Below are 25739 nucleotides of genomic sequence, written 5' to 3' on the forward strand. Positions count from 1 at the left end.
ACACACACACACACACACACACACACACACTCACACACACACTCACACTCACACTCACACACACACTCACACACACACACACACACACACACACACACACACACACACACACACACACACACACACACTCACTCTCACACACACACACACACACACACACACAGCCCCTCCCCTCCGTGCACACCGCTGTCTTCTTGAGAACGAGTGTTCGACGTTGAAAGCAAGTTGGCGAAAGGTTGGTATCTCGTGAACACCTTTACACAATCACACATTAAAAAGTGGTATAAAATATTTTTAATTCAGAATATAATTTTGTCAGTGTGTTAATGTCGACCCGAGAAGCGATTGCTACTTTAGAAAGTTAACTAGTCGCAAGTTTGAGGTAAAATGCACTTGGGTTGTCGATGTCAAAACACAATATAAGCTGTGATTCAAATATTAAATAATGTTATGTCATTCGGCTATTGTACAGAGTAATTTTAGTATAGGGTGTGAAAATTGTACTGCTGAGGTATTTGTATAGGTTTAGCTCAATTTAGGTTTAGCTGTTTGTATTTTAGCTCAAAAATCGGTTGAATAAATGCGGTTCTGTGTAATTAAATAACATTCTGTGGACAACTTATCTTATATAGAGAGGAATTAATTATAGTATGCTATTACTTTTTCATACATTTACATGAGCAGACTGTTGGGAAACCGGTATCGTTCCCGTTCCTGATTAACCCTTAAAATACAATGTTAACCATTGCAAGTAAGCAGTCTTTTACTGTCAGGTCAGAATTAGGCCTAAACCTACCTAGCTCGTTTTCATTATACCAGCAATCTAGTGATATGAAACCAATCCCTCAATCAAACAATATAGAATCAATAAACAGTCAATAACCTTCTTAATAAGAGCATGCTCACCGTCCAGCTGAGTTCCTCGTCGAAGGTTAGTTGACTTTGGGCTTTGTAAGGTGTAACAAAAAATGCTCTGTCTTATTCTTTATAGAACTGACTTTATAAGCTGAAGTAAAGAACTAAAAAACAATACTTTGTCTTTATAAAAAGAAAATTTATTTATACAAAAGATAAAATACTGGTTATACAATGACAAAAAATAGATTAGCAAAAATAACAAAAGGTTACAGATAATACTTCAGCTTAGCCATTCTCAAACAGACAATTCTGTATGAGTGGATCAATATACAGGTGGTTACCTTGTATGCAGTTCAAAAGCAATAGATGTAAAAACTAACTTGTTCTCGTCCGAGCAATTCAAGTTAAGATAATACAGCAGAGCAGTTAGAGCAAAATAATCATAGAAAAATAGTATTCACCTATGATGGTACATCAATCAAAAACCAAAAAGAATGCACACCGAGTAGTAATTTCTCCGTAGTATTTATACAGAATCAAAAGGTGATGAAGGCATCTGGGTTTTTCCAAAGAGGAACTAAAGTTCATCACGAGTCTCTTGAGCATGACCATCACCTCTCGAAAGAGGAACTGAAGTCCACTTTAGTCTCTTGAAATTATAGCATGATCATGGCCCCTAGACAGACGATGCCATCTCCTGCAGTTTCTTCCATGCCTTGATATTCTTTCGACCTTTTCTCCCCTCTTGTTTAGGATCTTGTCTTTTGTGTGTGTGTGTGTATGTATCTGGAAGTGTATTTGCAAGTTCACTAAGATTAATAAAACAATTTTCCCGAACACCCCCTCTTGGACTTAAAAAATCACTTTCACCACTCTCAGGGTATATTACATCCAATTTGTCCAGTTTAACATTAAAAACATAAACAGTCGGAAATACATAATCCAAACAACACTCATTAAATCGATACCTAGTTTCAGACTCCTTACAAAAGAAACCAATCACAAGGGTCCCAAACTGTGCCGACAAACTCCTCACTGTCTCCCGGTACCACTCTGGGCACACAGACATCCACCGGAATGAGTTCCTTTTCCTCGGGGCCCGATCCATTGTCATCAGCACCTGTGGAGATAACGCCAACTCGGCACCACTCTCCACTAAGCCTTCGTCCACCATTTTCGGCACCCAGCGGGTCCGAGACAGACGTTGAAAGCAGAGCTGTTGGATCGAGCACATAGACAAAGACAATTTGGCCGTTATTACGCGCCTGTCTCGTGCAGAACCCCGGAACCACCATCCCTCTCCACTCATAAGTCTGAATCCAAACACAGCAAGAACCCTTAGAGATTTTTTCCCTTGTCCCGATCAAAAGCTCAACCGCTTCGTTTAAGTCTACAATTATCCATTTCATGGCAAGGATAAATTCCATTGCCCGGCTATCCAAATAATGAGTGCTCTTTGGGTCAGTAAAATCCACTTTAGCCTTATAAAATGTTATAGATCGAATTTCCGCCATGTAATACCCCTTTGTAATCACACAATCTGTACAATAATATTTATACATAGAAATCTCTCTTTTTTAAAAACTTCTAATTTCAACGGGTAACAATACTTTTCACATTCATTGCATCTTCGCTCAATGCATGGGTTATTCTTTTTTGTTTTTTGCTCTGCTCCTCCAGATGTCCGTTTGTCTATAGGCACCTATTATAACACAAAACCATAAAACAAAAATTGCCATAAATTATCTTATTCAATTATAATTGTCATAGGTCCCACAATAAAACAAAAACTAATGCCCAAAAATGACAACAAAAATAAAATCGAAAAAACCCCATTGATACCCACAATTATATCCTGTTTGCTTTCTGTTTTTATTTGGCCAGAATAAAAACAGAGAACAATTGTGCTGAACTTTACTTCAAACAGTAAAGCCAACATACCTCTAATATTTGATAAGAGAGAACCCAAACAAAAATCAAGAGAAATAAAACAAAGTAATCCTCAGATCAACATTTGTCTCAATTTAGACCTGATTTCCAAAACTTTTTTATCAATCATGTCTTAATTATTGGCAACTCATTTATCCCCAAACAAGTAATATCGAAACTAAATTTAAATAATTTGTAGTTCAATAAAAGTAATGATGAAAACAAAATTTAAATCATTTGTAGTTCAATAAAAGTAATGATGAAAACAAAATTTAAATCATTCATTCATTTTACAAAATTATGCAATAATCAAAACAAAAGGTAATTTGTTTATCATTCTCAAAACAAAATACAACAAAGATGACTTTTAATCCTTAGTCATATCCTTAAACCATTTTAGGTTCTAACACATTAACAACACCAAAATTTACTCCTGTCCACAAACTTAAATAGTCTGCTGTAGTCGTTGACACCCACAAGAATGCAGAGCATAAATAATTTTGGCTCCTCTAAATGTCGAGAACTGGCGGCCATAAGTATCACTAAGAAATATAGTACCGCCAGTTTCACCACAAGAGGCCTAAGCATATCATTTCTCTGATAACTTAATGTGATCAGAAAAATATATGTCAAAATAGCAATAACTATTCCGACATATTTCAACCAAAAAATGTCGATGTAACATTTAGAAAAATTGTACACGAAAATTGCAACTGCAAAAATCATTACTGCAAAAATGCCTCGATGGCCGAAAATTTTTACATATCTAGCACTACGCAACAGCTGAGATACTAAGATTAAAACTAAAGAAAAATCATTTAGTACATTGTACATGCCTAGGCTCAAACACATCAAAAAAAATTGTTGTCGGTGATTATAGAAAAGCCCAGATAGCCAATAAATAATCAACCAAATGTTAATAATAATTATACTCACAATATCTCTGTTCGCGTTTGCTTGACAGGGCCAGACCGAACTAGTGTTTGAGCAATTTGAGTAAGCCATTTCGTTTTGTGAAATGTCTGCCGTTGCAATTCTGAAGTGATCAATCAGCATCCGAAGTCTGCCACCTCCATCTTACTAAAACAACCTGCTCTACTTTTAAGCGAGAGAGGACCCCTCAAAATTACATAACCTACAGTTCTTTCAAAATCTTCCACCCCCCCCCTCCAGTCTTAATCTGCAACGGTCATCGGCAAGAGGGCCTCTCGATCTTTAGCTGAATCATCTATTTTCGAAATTTGGCTGCAAACCACCCCCAACTTCGAAAATTTTATAATCAACATCACTAATACTATTATCACAAAGATGACAGCAAGACAGATTAAAGCTATCTGTATGTAGAACCATGAATCCTTTAATAAATCCCACACTGAGATAGCAAATTCTTTAACATTGTCAAACACCCACAACATTGCTTTGGTCTGCAATTTCCAGTAAACTGTAAACAGATTCCCATTATTTGACCTTACTAATTGAGATGAAAAATCTGCAGCAAACAAAAAATGTGGGCCCATAGAAAATCCTTCCAGATAATCGTCTACTAAATCAAAAAATCCTCCCAATTCCTGCTGAGATTTTATCAGAGATGAAAAAGCACATTTCTTCAAGATTTGATTTTTTGCTATCAACATTAAAGGAGCCCCTGGCGTAATTAGGCTGATATCATCCCATCCTACTTCGCTTCCAAACTTTTCCTGTCCTATTTTTTCCAAATCTTTAAAGGTACAAAATACATGTTCCCCCTTATGTAACCAAGTTCGATTAGGGCTAAACACATCACCGGGAGTTTTAACGCTCCATTCGTCAAACATCCGCTTGTCGCAAGTCTGCTCGTGAGCTGGAAACCATAAATATTTAACAGACTCATCTCTCCTAAATTGGAACTTGCCAATTCCAAAATTCCAGATGCTTGACTTAATTTTATTTACATCCTTCAGATATTCACTAGGTCTTAAACTGTGCCTTGAAAACGGGCTTGTTCGTTTTATATCAAAATTAGGTGAAGCAATCAATACTTTATAGTCTATACCCGTGCTACCCCGATGTTCACTGGGTTTCAACATAGGCAAATAGTATTTGGTACTCCAGTACCCATGAGTCAACACTACCCTCTTTAGACCTCTAGACGAGCTATTACCTCTATAATTAGTAGTTATGGGGAATATTTTTCCATTTTATCATTATCCCAATTTGAGCTGCTATCTAAATAACAAATCCAGGCCCTCGTTTTACCGTATTCAGATTTACAATGTATATCCAAATTATACCAAACCTGGTTTTCCGGTTTACTACTCAGAAACGTATTTTTTGTCAAATATGGGCAATCTTTACGATTTTCACACATCTTAAGTGGCATAACCATATTCTCACAAGTTACCCACTCCAACTCTTCATAGGCTGGTTTGGGTTTATTTTTAAACACGCCCAAAATTAGTACATGTGGCTTCAAACCTATCGGCCAATAATTTTTTTGTACTGGGTCGTCAAGGTCTGCGTTATTCCATGTGTTTTTAGTTATCCTAACTTTATCAGCAGATCTGGTACCTCGTTTTTTATTATTCGGGCGGCTATCCGCTATGTCCATAGTGACGGCTTTTTCCATGCCACTTTTGCCCATCCATGTTTCCCGAACTATATCAATGACCCGTTTTGTCAAACAATCCCATGTTTCCGTCTTTGATATGGCTAAAATAGGACTATTCCATATTTTATAAACATGTAAGCTAGACGTCAGATTGGTCACATCGGTGAGGTTGTACGCTAGACCCTTCAGTCTTACATGAGTTCGATTATGGGCCTTCAGACTATTCCATTGTAACCTGGTTTTGTTTTTTATTACCTTATTCCCATAAAGAATTGGCCCTTTTGTGGCACTAATACGTTTCGTACCATTGCAGTTCCAAAATGATTTATCTATGTCCGCAATAAATCCTCTGAACATATCTCTTATCATTTTTGGCCCATATATCTCACCATTCAGAGTTACGTTTTGTCTATAGCAAATTTTACCAACGACTTTTTCTATTTCAGTACATGACGCCATGCCCATTATACTATTTTCATTTTCAACCGATAGGCCTAGGCAAATTATCACCAAGGCTAATATCAGCGATACTAACGCTGATAATATAAAACGACTCAAGGTCCTTCGTTCCATCTGTAATCTCTTCTGCTTTCTCCTCAGCTTCGCTCCATTCCTCCTCATCATGACGCTGCAAAACACAAGAAGAGAAACATATAGACACATCAACCTAAACTTTCCCTAACCGCTTCCTGAACCAATTAGTTACCTTATTCATCGGGCTGGTTTTAGTAATTAGTAACCTTTCCACCTTGACCCCCTCTATGGATCTTCCAATCCCCATATAGTCTGACGTGGTCGCCAGTGAGACTTTCACTTTCCACACTACCCTTTGTTTTTCTGTCCCTAACCGGGCTTTCACAATTTCAGACCCTGTAAACGTTTTCTGTCTACGTGCCTGGATCGTTAGGTCCGTTTCCCAGACATAGTAACTATTTTCTCTTGGCACATAAATAGGGAAATCTTCTTCAAAAGACATTCCTTCTATTACCTCCGTAATTAGCTCATACAATGCCTTTTCCTGGTACTCACTATCTTTCTTATAGGACACCAGAACATCATAATCTGTTAACGATTCTTTAACCACAAGTTTCCATAGATTTAAGTCAGTGTCTCTGGACAAAGTTTCGTCCAACACTTCCCCTTTCCTAAAGGGGTCCGAATCTAATGGGATCTGTTCTCCAAAAATGTACAGCCTATCCCATAAGAATGCCTTTTCTTTGTCAGAGATTAAGGCCAAGGGGTTCACTTCCCAATCCGTCATGATCTTATCATTCTGGAAACACCCCAGGCTGGCACCACTCTTCCTGGTTTGCCACACCCCTTTCTGGCTGGTCACCACCATCCAGCGTTTCTTCAGGAGCAACTCACACCTCTCACAACGTCTGAGCTGACCTTCCTCGACCAATGTACACTTACATTCTTGGCCCCTAAGATTGCATCTTAATTTACAATCCACACAGTTTTTACAACCACAACTTCCTGTGGTTATTTCGTACTGCCAAACGATCCAATTTTGCGTTCTCTTCCTACATGCTCCACAGATTGTAATGTCTCCAATTGCACATGGCCCAATGTTCCTGTCACTACAGAACCATTTTCGGCCCACTTTCCACCTGTGCTTTCAGCCAGGTAGGGCTTTCCCTCATTTCCCGAGGGCCTGCCCAGAGGAGCTTGCAAACATCATGTCTGCCACAGATCACACAGTCAGTTGGCTTCCGTCTAACAGAGGAAGTTCCGTTACGACATTCCTCATGCCAAACCTTAACCAGCAATGAATCACTAAAATCTTTAAACACCACCACCGCGCCCTCTGCTGGACACTTAACGTCCTGCTGAAAGGTCACTCTGTGTTTGTTCATTTTAGGTCTAATTTTTGCTCCCCACAAGATTTCTGATTGACCAAATTCCGTTTGCCTCAAGTCTAACAGTAGTATTTGAAGTTAATTCAACTACTTTATCTTCAGTGCCCGTTTTACTCCGAAAACGTCCCTGTTTTTGTTTAGACAATATATAAACAGATTGTCCTACCCGAAACGGATTTTTGCTTGTGTCAGTAGGTTCCGTAATTTGATTTGGCTTTGAATCCCTATAATTCAGGAAATGGATGCATTCTGGAATTAGTAGGTCCCAGTCTCCTAGACTCTGATTTTTAATAAACCAATTTTTACATCTTTTCACACAATTCTCAGCTATTCCATTTGAACTTGGCTGATATTTAACTGCTTTAATTAAGGTGATACCTTGTTCTTCACAAAAGTTTTCAACCTCTAGCCCTGTTAAATTATGTGCGTTATCTCCACGAACACGTTCTGGCGCACCTCTGTATTTTATCCAGTCCTTTAAGCTATTCACAACCACTGTGCTCGTAGCCTGTGGACATGGGTATATTTGTGTGAAATTTGAGCAATTATCCCCTATCACTAAGAAATAAACATTATTTCTCTTCGTTTTAGGTCTCAAGGGACCCGCGAAATCGAGGCTTATTTCGACATTCTCTTTTTCAGTTTTTGATTTTTCCAAAATCATGATATACACTGGTCATTACCTTCCTGCAATTCAGGACAGTTAAGCTTGATTTTGTGATAGCTGGTTTTCAGGTTCTGCACATACAAACCCATTTGTTGGCAGTATTTCGCAATATACGCTGTGGAAGAATGCTTCAGTTTATCGTGCAGTTCTTGCAATAGGGTCCCCTCGCTTGCTTTCGTAACTGCTCTCACTCGAATGTATTCATCGACCTTTCCTCTTGCAGCTTCCGTTTTTTGAACACTGGTGGCTTGTCTTATTCAATACTCTTGGTTTAGCAATCTCATAGTTGTCTTTAATATTCATCCATAATTCTCTTTGTGCTAAAGGTTTCCCTTTTGCATTATGGAATTCATTCTGTTGCCCTATGTCCAAATTTTGAACTATACCCATATATACATATTCACTGTCCGTTACTAGTATACAATCTTTATGATTGTTATCTTTCATATGTGAAATTGCTCTGTCCACTGCAGTTACTTCAGCTTCCTGAGCACTTTTACTATCCTCCACTTTTACTATCTACCTTTCTCTCTATGGATAATTTTTCCATTTAGCTTGACTAAGAAACCCCACCATTCTTGGCCTTTTTCTGAACTACCATCAGTAAAGTAACACATTTGTTTCGGGTTTATCATAGTCTGTTTTTCCTTTTTAGGCGTTTTTTTTCATTTCTAAATTCAATCTGTTTATCAAAGATTAATTTTTTCCATTTCGCCCAGGTAAAGGTGTGAATCATCTTTTGTTCATTCACAAGATTTTTGGCTTCTCTTACCAGTAAATCTATACCTTCGCCTTTAGCTACTACTATTATCAGTTTCTCTGCAGCTAAGGATTTAATTGTCAGTAAATTTCTTGCTAACGTCGCTAATATGTCAACTGATGACATATTTTCATTCTTTCTTTGATTTGCCGGTTTTTCATGCGAAATGAACATCACTGGTGATTTTGAGCTACCTTCATTATATAGGATAACTTCCATTTCTTCATTTGTGTTATTAACTTTAACTACCAGGTTCTTATCAGGATCTCTTCTGATAATCCTCCCTGAATTTAAGGCCATTTCTATTAGGTCACATTTTATTTTTTCCAGGTTTTCATCCCATTTAAAGCTATCCCCGGCTGTGGCTTTATACATTGTTTTTGCTTTAGCACTATATCCTGGAATTAAATCTCGTATGAAATTTAATCTCCCTAGCAAGTTTTTGCAACTGTTTCAAGTTTTTTATTTCTGTATTTTTTTAACTCTTTAAGTTTCTCTTGGGTTTATTGTGCAATTCCCCTTTAATTTCCTGAAATTTCAAACCCTAGAAAATTGACCTTCTCCTTCCCCAACTCTAGTTTTTTCAGATTTAACAGGAAGCCAGCTTCTGCTAATCTGCCAATGGTGTCCGTTAGGACTTCCATATGATCTTTTACGGTTTCCGTGGCAATTAATACATCATCAATGTACACTGTGACAGGTAAACCTTCCAAAATTTCCGATATTATTGCCTGGAATACCTTAGGAGGGTTGCAGAACCCTTGCAAACGGTTAAATATCATCTGTTTCCCTTCAAAGGTGAAGGCCGTATGTGGTCGGCTTTCTTTAGCCAATGGGACTGACCAGAACCCATTAGCTAAGTCTATTTTAGACAGGATTTTACCACCTTGTAGGCCATTTGTTGCGTCTCTCGCATTAATTAAATACCTGGTGTCAGGTACTGTTACTTTATTTAATGCTTTGAAATTTGTCACTAAACGATAGGTCCCATCAGATTTTTCCACGCTCTGAATACCCATAACCTTTTTACGAAGCAATTCCCCTATAGTTTGTTTTATTTCTGCATATGCAGCTTTATTAAGCGGATATTGCCTCTGTGGTGTTGGGATTCCTCCCACTATAGTATACTCATATTTATCTGATAACTTCCCACAATCGTTTTTACTTTTTGCGCAGTTATTTTTATATTTTTCGAGTAATTTTCTTAACTCGTCTTTTGGTAGTAGAGTCTCGTTTACTACTCTATTTATCTCTTGCCCCAGGTCGACTGTTTTAAGCCACTTAACTTCCCTGATCTCCTCAGGAACCTTCTCTGTCATTTCTTTAACGAAAATAACATCTTTCAAACACATTAAATTTGAGCTGCCTAATATGCAATGCAAACCTTCCCAAAGATATCTATCTCTAGTGACAGGCCCCATTTCCTTACTAAATCCATACACTCTATATTTGCTTTTTCACTAGGCCTGAGCTTATGTCGGTCATTTGATCGGAATTTATCTTTTTGAAAGTTAGATTTTTGTTTGTCTCTCGCTCTCTCCGCTGGTCTGTTCCTTTCTGGTCCTGAACTGTCTTTCATTCTTTGTCTTCTATTTGTTTCTCTGTCATATCTTGCTGCAAATTTAGACAATTCTGACCAGTCAGTTTCCGCCCCCCAACTTGCAATTTCTCTGCAACCTGGTAGGTCTACAACTATCTTTTTTTTTAATCTGGCTAGCATTTTTTGTTTCAGTCCAGCCTTCTCTAGCCTTTTCAGATAAATATGGCCACAATCCTGTGGTTTTTACTATCTCTACTTCTTTCCTAAATTCGGCTTCCTCATTTATTCCAATTACTTTTGAATTATGATCTTTTAATGTTTCCAATCTTAGAGACAACCCGGTATGATACTTAATCATTTGTTCAATCAGGCTTTTTGTGACATTTAACGTTTCCCTCAATTCAGCTACCATTCTAGCTTTGGCCATGTTATTGTTGCCTGCGCCAGGAAATCGCATATTCTTCAATACCTGAATTGAAGTGACGCTGTCAGTTTTTGCCTGTCTTTTCGGCCCACGCCTCAGTTTAGGCCTTACTTCCTCATCTGATTCTGAGTTTACTCTCCCCTTTTCCTGCCTAGAGATGGCTGCCATTAGTGACAAATCTATTTGAGGCTTAGGAGGAAGTAACTGTTTCTTGCTGCTTGTCTCCTCTCTGTCAGAAGTTGAGTACTCAGATTCAGACAGAGATTCTGAGGATTCTTCTTCATCCTCTATTTTCCTTTCATATTTTACTATTCTGTATTATCTTTCACTACTCTCCCGGATAAGCTTTCTAGTTTTATCAGGTTTTAATTGTTTTCTGGGAGCTTTGCCCTTACGGGGCGGTAGCTCCTGATGTGTGTATTCTCTCAACTTCCAAATTTCGTTGTTAGTCGGTTTTTGTCTGTCGTTTCTGTTATCATCTAACAGCATGTAACACAACGATTTCTGCATACAATCTAATTGTTCTGCTAACATATCTATTTTAGCCTTTGAACCTGTTCAATTCGATTGAACAGAATCGATTTAAGTATTATTCAGTATGATAATCAGATACTTAATACTTTTTTGTCCTGGTCCCTTTATATTTGTTAGGTTCGAATCTCCTGTTTTAAGAACAAGACCGGGTCAGGTTAAGAACGTTCTTCCTCCCAAAGTGTCATGTTCTCTTTGATGAGAGCTACTTCGCCTCTCACGAGATTGGCTTCTAGATTTTTTGTAATTAATTTTCTTTCTACGAGGTATTTCCTCATTTTCAGTATAATCCGAACTCGAACTTTTATCGGATTTTTTTTTTTTTTCTACCCTTATACTATAGTTATCTTTATTTTTCCGTTCAGTGGATGTCTGATACGGACTAAACGCATTTTTTCCTATTTCCCATGATCCTTCCCCTGTTATCAGGGGACTGAATCCGGTAACGAAGGCATTGTGTTTAGGAATTGTTCCTGTCTCTATTGATGCCATTCTACACTCTTTGTCGAAATGGCCATAGTCATTTCCTGCCGCTCCCTCCCTGTCAGTGTATTCTGAAGGAGTGGGGGAGTCGGCCTGAACCAATGCTTCGGTATTGGGAATACCATTTTTAATTACTCGTATAGTAACCCCTTTAACAATTGGAACTGTAGTTTCACTGCATCCAATATCTACAGTAACTTTTTTACTTCTACTTGACGCCCCAACGTTTTTAACTAGTTTCCTTAAGCTTCCTACGTTAGCGGTGTATAAAATATCTCCAATGGTTAATATTTCCTCATTTCCTTCAAGACCTGCATCTTTTAGCCGTTCAGATAATTCATCTTGTGAGAGCAAATTGATATTAGCTATCTTATCCATAACTGTGTATCTGTTCCTCTGAAAGTTACTTTTGGTAAAAATCCTTTAACACTTGAGGTTCTAGTATTGGGTACTCTCTGGTCCCACAGCGCTGTCCTCCAGATTATTACCGGTTTAACAACAGAAATATTCTCCTCAGGCGTCCCTGAGATATATTTCTAAATGTTAAAATGAGGAAGTTACTTTCCTAGTAAGTTCCTCCCTGTGCATATGAGACTCTGTTAGAGCATTTGAATCGAAACGCCTTATTGATTCTTATTTGTATTGTTCAATCGGATTCAATTAGGTTGGGCAATTTAAATTGCTCAATCATCCCGTGCGAGCCCCCATGTTGGGAAACCGGTATCGTTCCCGTTCCTGATTAACCCTTAAAATACAATGTTAACCATTGCAAGTAAGCAGTCTTTTACTGTCAGGTCAGAATTAGGCCTAAACCTACCTAGCTCGTTTTCATTATACCAGCAATCTAGTGATATGAAACCAATCCCTCAATCAAACAATATAGAATCAATAAACAGTCAATAACCTTCTTAATAAGAGCATGCTCACCGTCCAGCTGAGTTCCTCGTCGAAGGTTAGTTGACTTTGGGCTTTGTAAGGTGTAACAAAAAATGCTCTGTCTTATTCTTTATAGAACTGACTTTATAAGCTGAAGTAAAGAACTAAAAAACAATACTTTGTCTTTATAAAAAGAAAATTTATTTATACAAAAGATAAAATACTGGTTATACAATGACAAAAAATAGATTAGCAAAAATAACAAAAGGTTACAGATAATACTTCAGCTTAGCCATTCTCAAACAGACAATTCTGTATGAGTGGATCAATATACAGGTGGTTACCTTGTATGCAGTTCAAAAGCAATAGATGTAAAAACTAACTTGTTCTCGTCCGAGCAATTCAAGTTAAGATAATACAGCAGAGCAGTTAGAGCAAAATAATCATAGAAAAATAGTATTCACCTATGATGGTACATCAATCAAAAACCAAAAAGAATGCACACCGAGTAGTAATTTCTCCGTAGTATTTATACAGAATCAAAAGGTGATGAAGGCATCTGGGTTTTTCCAAAGAGGAACTAAAGTTCATCACGAGTCTCTTGAGCATGACCATCACCTCTCGAAAGAGGAACTGAAGTCCACTTTAGTCTCTTGAAATTATAGCATGATCATGGCCCCTAGACAGACGATGCCATCTCCTGCAGTTTCTTCCATGCCTTGATATTCTTTCGACCTTTTCTCCCCTCTTGTTTAGGATCTTGTCTTTTGTGTGTGTGTGTGTATGTATCTGGAAGTGTATTTGCAAGTTCACTAAGATTAATAAAACAATTTTCCCGAACAAGACAGATAGCATTTAAGTCATTGCTTATAGTAACTCATCAGGAGCAAAGTCTGGCCTATAAGTAACTTAAGTAAGGTGTTGTTGCTGCCAGTGCGACTCGGCCCGTTTCCATGGTCACGATGAATGGACGCGCAAACAGATAAGCGCGGCATCGGCCTCCAGTAGTGTGCCGACCCAAAGCCGACGAGCTGGACATAAAGCGCTATTCGCCTATGCCTGGCCGATACTTATTAGATGTTATAGATAGGAGATAGCAGACGTCCCACTCTGCGGCCGACGTCGGCCAGACGTACGCTTTTTTCCAGTAACGAGTAATCTAACGCGTTACTATTTCCAAACCAGTAATCAGATTAAAGTAATTTATCCAAGTCACTGTGAGTTACTATTTTTGTCATTTTCCTTAGTAAAAATATATATTTTTACCTTCTTCTTGCGTCTCTGCAGGGTTTTTCCTGCATAGAGAATTATGAGGCGGCCGCCTCCGTCAAATTTCGTGCCGCCTCCGTCTGTCGACAAAACTCAAGACTCAAGTCACTTGCTCAGATTAGGCATGTCGTGATAATTAAATAATCATCAGAAATATATATTGTCACATGATCCTCAGCAATCATTATTAGCATATTATGATTTGCTAGTACAAAGTCATCTACAGCCATTCCCAGGGACGTCACTAGGACTGGAAGACAGGGGGGGCTTAGCCCCCAGGGTATTTGTAACTTTGCAAAATCTTTGTTAGTTCACACAAAAATGAAAATGAACCCATGATTTACTCTCCCTAAAGTCATCCTAGGTGTATATGACATTCTTCTTTCAGACAAATACAATCTGAGTTAAATTAATAAATGTCCTGGCCAGGGACGTCACTAGGACTGGAAGACAGGGGGGGCTTAGCCCCCAAGGTATTTGTAACTTGCGTTTGCAAGATCTTTGCACTCACATCTTGAGCTACACTTACGTCAACAACCAGTCAAGAAACCAAGATGTTAACAAGTAAAACGTGACAGACATATCCTCTTCTTCCATTTCTACTCTTTTAAAGAAAAGTTACTGTAATGTTAGCTTTTAGACACATCAAAGCTGATGGGGGAATTTACTTATAGGCCAGACTTTGCTCCTGATGAGTTACTATAAGCAAGGACTTAAATGCTATCTGTCTGCTCATGTAAATGTATGATAAAGTAACAGCATAGCCTACTATATCTAGTTCCTCTCTATATAAGATAAGTTGTCCACAGAATGCTATTTAATTACACAGAACCGCATGTATTCAACCCATTTTTGAGCTAAAATACAAACAGCTAAACCTAAATTGAGCTAAACCTATACAAATACCTCAGCTGTACAATTTTCACACCCTATACTAAATTTCCCCTATACAATAGCCGAATGACATAACATTATTTCATATTTGAATCACAGATCATATAACGTGTTTTGACATCGACAACCCAAGTGCATTTTACCTCAAACTTGCGACTAGTTTACTTTCTAAAGTAGCAATCGCTTCTCGGGTCGACATTAACACACTGACAAAATTATATTCTGAATTAAAATCTTTTTAGACCACTTTTTAATGTGTGATTGTGTAAAGGTGTTCACGAGATACCAACCTTTCGCCAACTTGGCTTGCTTTCACGTCGAACACTCGTTCTCAAGAAGACAGCGGTGTGCACGGAGGGGAGGGGCTGTGTGTGTGTGTGTGTGTGTGTGTGTGGCGCACGGTGAGAGACGCAGGGAAAGGAAATGCAGCTGAACGTTATTTGCTCTATGAAAGACATTGATAAAGACGAAAACTAAGGACATTTAATCTATAATTTTATTTTAGTTAGTTTTGCCAAACACACATTACTTGGTTAGTTACCGTTTTTTGTAATGCCTCGTTTTTATTTTTATTTCCGTTAACGACAACCCACCTAGTTTTCGTTCGTTTTCGTTAACAATTGTAACCTTGGTAACGACGAGACGAGATGAATCCCCCAGGCAGTTACTTGCAGCAGCGCTCCGGTCTGCAACGCTCTGAAAGCTGCCACAGCTCATACCAATGAGACGAGACGCAGTGCATCATCTTCATAGCACGACTCTTTGTAGGCTACTTGTCCAACTTCCGACTTTTCGGCTATTTTTTTGTAGCTGGATATATATCATTTGTTGCGTCTAAATATGAATGAGGATACGGTTATTGATAAATCAAATTGTTATTGTTGTTTGTGGCGAAGGGGGCGTGGTTCTGCGAAGTCTGTAGCGGGAGAGAGAGACTGCGGAGACGAGCGGTGAGTAAGTAGGTCAAGTGCAGATCACTTACACCGGTCTCTTGTTCCAGTAATTGGCGTGGAGAGACCATAAAACCCGCGGTTGTGAGAGAGAGGTGAGAGAGAGTTGGACTGGGACGCTGTGCACACTGCCTGCCTGAGCAAACTACATGGAATCTGAGTGATCGTCTGAAAGAAAGTTTTGAGTACACGTTGTTGTGTCTTTGCGCCCGCGTGCACTGTTTATGTTTATAATACAACCAGTTTTGAGTATTAAAGAGCACAGTCCCAGTCAAGCCGACCCCGTCTTCTTCCTTCCTTCACCCACACACACACGACTTCTCTACACTGGTGCCGAAACCCGGGAAGGAAGAAGAGTGCCGCTGCTATGCAGACCCCGCCAAAAACGCCGCTTGCGGACCTGGTCCAATCGCTCGCCGGTCTTCACCAGCAGACTCACGAGGACCTGCTGGCCGTCCGGGTGGAACAAGATAAACGGTTCGAGGCCCTCATCCGGGCTCAACACGAAGACCGCGAGCTATTCCGGAGCTGGATCGTCCGGGAGGTTCCGGCCACTCCCCCGTCTAACACCGACTCGGCAGCTACCATCAGCCTCTCGAAGATGGGACCGGAGGATGATCCGGAGGCATTCCTCGACCTCTTCGAGAGGTCCGCCGAGTCCCGGGGGTGGCCCAGATCCGACTGGCCCATGCGGCTACTGCCGCTCTTGTCAGGGGAAGCGCAGGTAGCCGCCCACCAACTGTCAGTCCAGAACCTCCTGGACTACGAAGACCTGCAGCGCGCCATCTTGCAGCGGGTCGGCCGGAGTCCGGAGCAACAGCGACAACGCTTCCGGACCCTGACCCTCAGCGACTCTGGCCGGCCCTTCGTCTTCGCTCACCAGCTCCGGGACTCATGCCGCAGGTGGCTGATGGCCGGCGGAAGCGACGACGAGGGAGTCATTGACCGGGTGGTACTGGAGCAGTTCATCGCGCAGCTTCCCCAGAAGACCGCGCAGTGGGTCCAGTGCCACCGCCCGACGTCGCTGACCCAGGCCATCCAGTTGGCGGAGGACCACATGGTGGCGTGCACCGGGGTCGGCGAGCCCTTACCATCGGCTTCTCTCTCTCTCTCTCTCTCGCCCTGCTGCTGTCTCTGCCCCTTCTCTCCCCAAACCTGTTCCCCTTCCCAGGTCGCAGGGGGTGTGGCCACCTAGGCCAGCCCCACGATGGAGAACGAGCGGGGCCGCTGAATCGCCAGCCCCTCCCCGTCCGATCCAGAGGGGAGCGGCGGCCGGCCAGGATCCCTATACCTCCACCTCCTTTCCAGTGCTCTCTCCACGCCAATCGCCAGACCTACTTCCGGCCACTAGGGCAGCGGGGAAGTCTGGGCCGGCTTGTTGGCGCTGCAGGGATCCGGGGCATTTCATCGACTGCTGTCCCGTCATGGAGGTCGGGACGCTGGTCCGGGTCCCCGACGCTCCACAAGCCGCCCCCGATCAAGGCGGATTGTACCTGATTCCTGTGAGTATCAAGGGGGGTACTTATCAGGCCTTGGTGGATTCGGGTTGTAACCAGACCTCTATCCACCAAAGCCTGATTCACCCTGTGGCATTGCGTACTGGCCGCACGGTTACGGTGAGGTGTGTGCACGGGGAAGTGGTGAATTATCCGGTGTTGCCCGTGGATATTCAATTTCGGGGACAAAAGCATAGTGTGGAGGTAGCAGTTAACCCGCACCTCCGGCATCCGCTAATTTTGGGGACCAATTGGCCATCATTTAATAAATTGTTGGGGCATTTGTGTGCGGATGCTTCTTGGGGAAAACATGTAAAGGGGAAAGAGACGGTTGCTCAGTCGGGAGAGGTGGATTCGGGACCTTCGGGGGCCGGTCCGGGGGAACAGAGCGGTCTGGAGATGCCCATTCTCACAGACCGCGATGACTTTCCCCTGGAACAGTCCCGGGATGAGTCACTGAAAAACGCGTTTAATCAGGTCCGTTCCATCGACGGCCACCTCCTCCACCCTGACCAGCCACTCTCTTATCCCTATTTTTGTATTTTAAAAGATAGGTTGTATCGGGTGACCCAGGTCGCCCAGTCAAAGCAAGATACAACCCAATTGTTGGTACCTAAAAGCCGCCGGGAAATGCTTTTCCAGGCGGCTCATTCTAATCCTATGGCCGGGCATTTAGGACACACGGCTACACTCAACCGTCTAATGGCCCGGTTCTTCTGGCCGGGCATTCACGAGAATGTACGCAGGTGGTGTGCGTCTTGTCGCGAATGTCAGTTGGTGAATCCACCGGCCACCCCAAAAGCACCATTGTGCCCACTCCCATTAGTGCAGGTCCCCTTCGATAGAATTGGTATGGACCTTATCGGGCCATTAGAACGGTCAGCACGCGGGCATCGCTTTGCATTAGTTATGGTAGACTATGCAACGCGATACCCGGAAGCAGTCCCGCTCCGCACAATTTCGGCGAAAAGTGTTGCGAGCGCACTGTTTTCTTTAATCTCCCGGGTGGGAATCCCGAAAGAGATTCTCACCGATCAAGGCACGGCGTTCATGTCACGAACTATTCGCAAACTGTACGAATTGTTGGGCGTTAAATCGGTTCGCAAAAGCGTCTATCACCCACAAACGGATGGCTTGGTCGAACGGTTTAACCGCACGTTAAAATCCATGATTCGTAAGTTCGTTCACGAGGACGCCAGAAATTGGGATAAATGGCTAGAGCCTCTGATGTTTGCTGTCCGCGAGGTCCCGCAAGCCTCCACGGGGTTTTCCCCCTTCAAGCTTCTCAATGGGCGCCAGCCTCGGGGGGTGCTGGATGTCCTTAGGGAGACTTGGGAGGAGGGGCCTTCCGCGAGTAAAAACGAAATTCAGTATGTCCTCGACCTGAGAACAAAACTCCACACTCTGGGGCGGCTGTCAATGGAGAATTTGTTACAGGCCCAGGACAGACAAAGACAGCTATACAACAGAGGGGCTAGACTCCGTCAATTTGCACCGGGAGATAAGGTACTTGTATTGCTCCCTACTTCCAATTCTAAATTACTCGCAAAGTGGCAAGGACCCTTTGTAGTCACACGGCGAGTTGGGGATCTCAACTATGAGGTGGTGCGCTCAGATAGGGAGGGAGCACGTCAAATTTACCACCTCAACCTCCTTAAAAAGTGGTTGGAGGCAGAGTCAGTGTTGCTAGCGACGGTCGTGACGGCGGAAGATGATCTCGGGCCAGAGGCGATACAAAAGCTGCAATCGCTCGCTCTGGCCCCGGGGGGGGGGTCATCTCTCGCCGTCGCAGCTCACTGACGTTAAATCATTGCAGGCAGAATTTGCTGACGTGTTCTCGCCCCTCCCTGGTCGCACAGACCTCATTCAACACCATGTTGAGACGGAGCCGGGCGTGGTAGTTCGCAGCCGGCCGTACCGTTTACCCGAACACAAAAAAAAGGTGGTTCAGGCTGAGTTAGAAGCTATGTTGGATATGGGGGTAATAGAAGAGTCCAGCAGCGATTGGGCGAGCCCGATAGTTTTGGAACCAAAACCTGACGGCTCAGTGCGATTCCGAAGAAAAGTGAACGCGGTGTCGAAGTTTGATGCGTACCCAATACCAAGGGTGGACGAGTTGCTTGATCGGCTTGGGACCGCTCGCTTTTATTCGACGCTGGACTTAACTAAGGGATATTGGCAGATCCCCTTTTCGCCAATGTCCAAAGAAAAGTCAGCTTTCACCACGCCGTTTGGGTTACACCAATTTGTCACCCTTCCTTTTGGGTTGTTCGGGGCTCCCGCGACCTTCCAGCGGCCTTCCAGCGGCTAATGGACAGGATTCTCCGGCCGCATGCTGCATATGCTGCTGCGTACTTGGATGGCTCCCCGGCCTGGTGCGGGCGGTGGGGGTATGTGGCGAAGGGGGCGTGGTTCTGCGAAGTCTGTAGCGGGAGAGAGAGACTACGGAGACGAGCGGTGAGTAAGTAGGTCAAGTGCAGATCACTTACACCTGTCTCTTGTTCCAGTAATTGGCGTGGAGAGACCATAAAACCCGCGGTTGTGAGAGAGAGGTGAGAGAGAGTTGGACTGGGACGCTGTGCACACTGCCTGCCTGAGCAAACTACATGGAATCTGAGTGATCGTCTGAAAGAAAGTTTTGAGTACACGTTGTTGTGTCTTTGCGCCCGCGTGCGCTGTTTATGTTTATAATACAACCAGTTTTGAGTATTAAAGAGCACAGTCCCAGTCAAGCCGACCCCGTCTTCTTCCTTCCTTCACCCACACACACACGACTTCTCTACATTGTTCTTATTATCATTTAGGGGGGCTTGGGAACATTTTGGGGTAGCTTCAGCCCCCCTAAAATAGGCCTAACGACGTCCCTGGTCCTGGCTCTTCCAAGCATTAAAATGGCAGTGAAAGGATGTTTCTGTTTTGAAGTCCATAAAAGTGCATCTATCCATCATAAAAGTGCATCTATCCATCATAAAAGTGCATCCATCCATCATAAAAGTGCATCCATCCATCATAAACGTGCATCTATCCATCATAAAAGTGCATCTGTCCATCATAAAAGTGCATCCATCCATCATAAAAGTGCATCTATCCATGATAAAAGTGCATCTATCCATCATAAACGTGCATCTATCCATCATAAACGTGCATCTATCTATCATAAAAGTGCATCCATCCATCATAAAAGTGCATCTATCCATCATAAAAGTGCATCTATCCATGATAAAAGTGCATCTATCCATCATAAACGTGCATCTATCCATCATAAAAGTGCATCTATCCATGATAAAAGTGCATCTATCCATCATAAAAGTGCATCTATCCATGATAAAAGTGCATCTATCCATCATAAAAGTGCATCTATCATCATAAAAGTGCATCTATCCATCATAAAAGTGCATCTATCCATCATAAAAGTGCATCTATCCATCATAAACGTACATATCCATATTTAAAACTTTATAGACTAAAATAACTAGCTTCCGGCAGCTGTAGTCGACTTACACAAAAGAGTAACCCATGACGCGATGTACAGGAGCATCTCAAGCTTTGACGCCTCTCGCTGAGAGTGCTGGACAACAAACTGAAGCCCTTCTTCTCTTATATCGAAATCCTCTGCCATTTCTCTTTAAAAATTCTCGTTTTAGACTCTAATTCATGACGGGTGTTTTGTTTTTGTGTTTGTTATTACACATGCGTCAAGGGTTATTTTAGTCTATAAAGTTTTAAGTATGGATATGTTTCTTACACAAACGTGCAACTTCACTTCAGAAGGCCTTTATTAACCCTCCAGAGCCGCTTGGAGCACTTTTATGATGGACAGATGCACTTTTATGATGGACAGATGCACTTATGATGGACGGATGAAATTGGTCTGTAATTTGCTAGGTTATTATGATCTAATTGTGGCTTCTTAATGAGAGGTTTTATGACTGCCAACTTGAATATTCTTGGAACATGACCTAAAGATAAAGACGAGTTAATAATATTGAGAAGAGGCTCTTCCACTACAGGTAACAACTCTTTCAGTAGTTTAGTGGGTATTGGATCTAATAAACATGTTGTTGGTTTAGATGCAATGATAAGTTTATTTAGCTCTTCCTGTCCTATAGTTGTAAAGCGGTGTAGTAGTTCTTGAGGGGCGATAATTGCGGTTGAATCATAAGACATCATTAATGATTGTACATTTACAATTTTGTTTCTGATGCTTTCTATTTTGTCAGCGAAGAAGTTCATAAAATCATTACTACTAAACTGTAACGGAATATTTTGTTCAGGCGATGCTTGTTTATTTGTTAGTCTAGCCACAGTGTTAAATAAAAACCTTGGGTTATTTTGGTTATTTTCTATTAGTTTGCGGAGATGCTCAGCCCTGGCTGCTTTTAGGGCCTTTTTACAACGTGACATACTATCTTTCCACGCGATCCTAAAGACCTCTAAATTAGTTTGTTTCCATTTACGCTCTAAGTTACGAGTTTCTCTCTTGATAACATGTGTAGCACTGTTGTACCATGGTGCTTTAGTTTTCTCTCTAACCTTTTTTAATCTAATTGGTGCTACAATTTCTAATGTACTAGAGAAAATGGTGCTCATACTGCTAGTCATTTCCTCTAGTTCATCTGTTTGTTTGGGTTCACTGAGCAGCTGAGACAGATCTGGTAAGCTATTTGAGAATCTATCTATAGTGGTTGGAAGGATTGTTCTGCCTGGTCGATAACGTGGCGCAACATGACAGATTTCAGCAGTACGCAGTATGCAAGTTACCATGTAATGGTCAGTGACATCATCACTTTGCGGTATAATATCTATATCGGTTGGGTTGGTTCCATGTGATATAATTAAATCTAGTGTGTGATTAAGACGATGAGTGGGACCAGTGACGTTTTGCTTGACCCCAAAGGAATTTTATAGATCTGTAAACGCAGCCCCTAACGCATCATTTGTGTTATCTACGTGTATGTTAAAATCTCCAACAATTAATGCTTTATCGACGTTGACCAATAGATCTGAGAGAAAGTCTGCAAACTCTTTTAGGAAATCAGCATAGGGCCCTGGAGGTCTATATACAGTAGCCAAGGCTAGAGATAATACGGATTTCTTTCTTACATCTAAGAGCGTAACATTTAGCACTAGTACTTCAAACGAATTAAACCTGTGATCTGTTTTCTGGGTAACATTTAGAATATCTTTATAGATTGTTGCAACACCGCCGCCACGACCAATCAGACGGGGCTCATGCTTATAACAGTATCCTGGTGGAGTAGACTCATTAAGACCGATGCACTTTTATGATGGATGGATGCACTTTTATGATGGATAGATGCACTTTTATGATGGATAGATGCACTTATGATGGATAGATGCACTTTTATGATGGATGGATGCACAGATAGATGCACTTTTATGATGGATGGATGCACTTTTATGATGGATAGATGCACTTTTATGATGGATAGATGCACTTTTATGATGGAAAGATGCACTTTTATGATAATGGATTATAAAGCTTGGAAGAGCCAGGACTTTTTCAATATAACTCAGATTGTGTTCGTCTGAAAGAAGAAAGTCCTACACACCTAGGATGACTTGAGGGAGAGTAAATCATGGGCTAATTTTCATTTGTTGAACCCTTTCAATTTATTTAGTCAAGACTACTAAGCAAATTGTGTCATTCCTACTAGACAGCCATGCCTAATAAAGAAAATTGTGTCAGATTAACTGTTTAATTTTGCCATGCCTACTATATAAAATAATGTCATGTTAACTACATTCCCACACAAACATATTAAATCCATTTTATCACGAAATTCAAATGATAAATGCCATTTTGACTCATTAATGTGGCGTGACTGATCACTGTACAGGAGCGGCCACGCATCGCGCTAGTGAACGCGATCATGTCTTCCTAAAGAATAAACATGAATTAATATCTTAAGGTATATTGAGGATACATTAACACTTACTGAAACATATATGTCGTAATCAATATTGTATTTAGAATTGTGGCATCCCTAATATTATCCAAATGAGGTTTGTAAATGCATGAATTCTTTATATTTTACATTGATCATTAATTTTGTATAAAAATTACATATAGAAAAAAATGTGACAAGGTCACTGTGCTTCTCACAAAATGCCATATTAAAGGGTTAGTTCACCCAAAAATGTAAATTGTGTCATTAATTCCTCACCCTCATGTGGTTGGACACCCGTCAGACCTCCGTTCATCTTCAGACACAAATGAAGATATTTTAGTGTAAATCTGATGCTGAGAAAGGCTTCAGATAGGCCTCCATTGGCATTCAGTACATTTACACTCCCAAGACCCATAAAAGGCACTAAAAACGTTGTTACAAAGTCCATCTCACCACACTGGCGTGAGAATATGAGCAGATCCGACGTTCAGACACATGACCCAGAAGAGATTTGTTCACAAGCAGAGGAAGACGCGCGTATCTAAGCTGTTGAATTATACATTGATCGTGCTTTAGGTCTCGGCGTAGTGCTCAAAATGGGGCTAAAGTGTGTATTTCATGGATTCCTGAACGCCGGATCTGCTCATATTCTCGCGCATGCGTCGTGGAGACACACACGGAAGACAAGAACAAGTTGGATAAAGGTGTTATTTTGATTTTTTTTGCGCACAAAAACTATTGTCGTCGCATCGTAAAATTATTGTTGAGCCACTGGGGTGAGATGGACTTTGTAACGACGTTTTAAGTGCCTTTTATGAGTCTTGTGAGTATAAATGTACTGAATGCCAATGGAGGCCTATCTGAAGCCTTTCTCAGCATCAGCTTTACACTAAAATATCTTCATTTGTGTCTGAAGATGAACGGAGGTCTGACGGGTGTCCAACCACATGAGGGTGAGGAATTAATGACAGAATTTACATTTTTGGGTGAACTAACCCTTTAAAGGAATATTCAGAGTGCAAGTCAAAACGTTTATTAAAGTTTATTTTGTGTAATATTATGCTGCAAATATTGTCTATTGAGCCAAAGTTACATTGAACCTGGAATGATAATTTGTTTTACCAGATGCGATACTTTGTAATGAGTATGTATGATGGATTTTGAACTGTACTATTTTTATTACAGGTTCTCTGGGAATGCCCATGCAGTTGAAGGAATGAAGACATCAGATGTTGGCCTGGACAGATGAACCAACAGTCCACCACACTGACCTCTGATTGCTGGATCGCTGATTACTATCATGTTCTGTGAGGGCATCATTATAGCTAAACTGAGCACCTGTGACAGTGGGATTTTTAGTTGTAAAGAATAGTCACACATCACTTAAAGTCAGAGAGAAAAGGTGTTTTTTAGAAGTTGCAAACTTTTCTCTCTTACAAACAACACAACAGTTAAACCTTTTCAAATTCTTTTCTGGTGGTACACAAGTCATATTCTACAAATCACAAATTAAGAAATTCATATGCTCACATTTAAGCTGCGGACACACAACTTTGACACTGTAACAGTCATGATATGACGTCACTCTGCAGTCTTTTTATAAACATGAATTCAACATTTAACAAATAGTATATTCAAAATATAAACTCGACTCAAAACATTACTCGACTTTACTACAAGCGTTTCTTGTCAATGGAATGTAAAGTTAGTGTGACCGCACCTTTATTCTGCAGTTGCTGCACACCTGCATCAAAAGTGTGAAGTCATGGACAAATTTTATTTGTTAACTGATATGCGAGATCTCACATAATGTTATGATAAGACCTCAGTATGTGACACTCACACACATGCTCTACCCAGTGATAAACATGTTCTTGTCATTTATTAATCAATCTGTAATCATTTATTATAAATGCTACTATTTTACAATTAATATTTAAGACTGTTCTAGAGGGATATTTTCAATATCCCTCTATAAACTTTTTGTAAAGTTAAACTTTACTCTATTTAAACGATCTAAAAAATCTTTATTTTGTGATTTGTAGAATGGGTTTAGTACAAACTGTTGTCTTTGTGATAGAGAAAAGAAAACTACACGTTTATAAATCCTAATACATGTTCTTGTGACTTTTCTGAAATATTCTCTACAAACTCCACTGTCACAGTTGCTTAGTTTTGCTACAATAATACTAGATATTATACAGCACATGCATAATTTCAGTCGATATTCTGATTACATTTTTTACAATTTACCAATGCTGAACCACATCTTGCTTATTAACAACTATTTATTTTGTATATAAACAAGTGATATTTAATTATTAACAAGGCATTGGCTGGACCCTGCTGACCCAATCAGTATTTCTTGTCCAATGGTCATACTTTAATTTTCCATTTTCTCTAGTATTGCATCCTTCTCATGGGCATTTAATAATGACTGTGTGGGTTAAACCTTTTTTTTTTGGCCCATAATGTGCATTTTATTTTTAAAGTAATTAAAAATATTTCTCTATGCTATTGAAATTGTGGGTTACATCTTTGTCACCTTTTTCACCCAAGGAGTTTACATTTGCTGATTTGTACACTAGTTGCAAAGGGTAAGATTACTTTATAAACTATCTACTCAACCATATGCATTTATTTTGTGGAACACAAAAGGAGAGTCACTTTTAGAAACAAACCTGTGATTTGTGACTAAGGC

General features: G+C 40.8%; 2 protein-coding genes across 2 annotated transcripts in view; both read right to left on the reverse strand.

Moving 5' to 3' along the window:
- The window catches only part of LOC307123863 (NACHT, LRR and PYD domains-containing protein 1 homolog), a 20141-nt gene extending 18704 nt beyond the window's left edge, over positions 1 to 1437 (reverse strand). Inside the window, exon 1 of the mRNA XM_079812619.1 lies at positions 907 to 1437. The gene's annotated coding sequence lies outside the window, so the exon portion shown is untranslated. The remainder of the gene's footprint in view (positions 1 to 906) is intronic.
- Positions 1 to 25739, reverse strand: part of LOC307123851 (NLR family CARD domain-containing protein 3-like) — a gene marked incomplete at its 3' end in the record, with an annotated part of 200352 nt that overhangs the window by 146530 nt on the left and 28083 nt on the right. The gene's annotated exons all lie outside the window — the stretch shown is intronic.

The sequence above is a fragment of the Gobio gobio genome (assembly GCF_949357685.1).
Source record: "Gobio gobio genome assembly, chromosome: 3".
NCBI lineage: Eukaryota > Metazoa > Chordata > Actinopteri > Cypriniformes > Gobionidae > Gobio > Gobio gobio.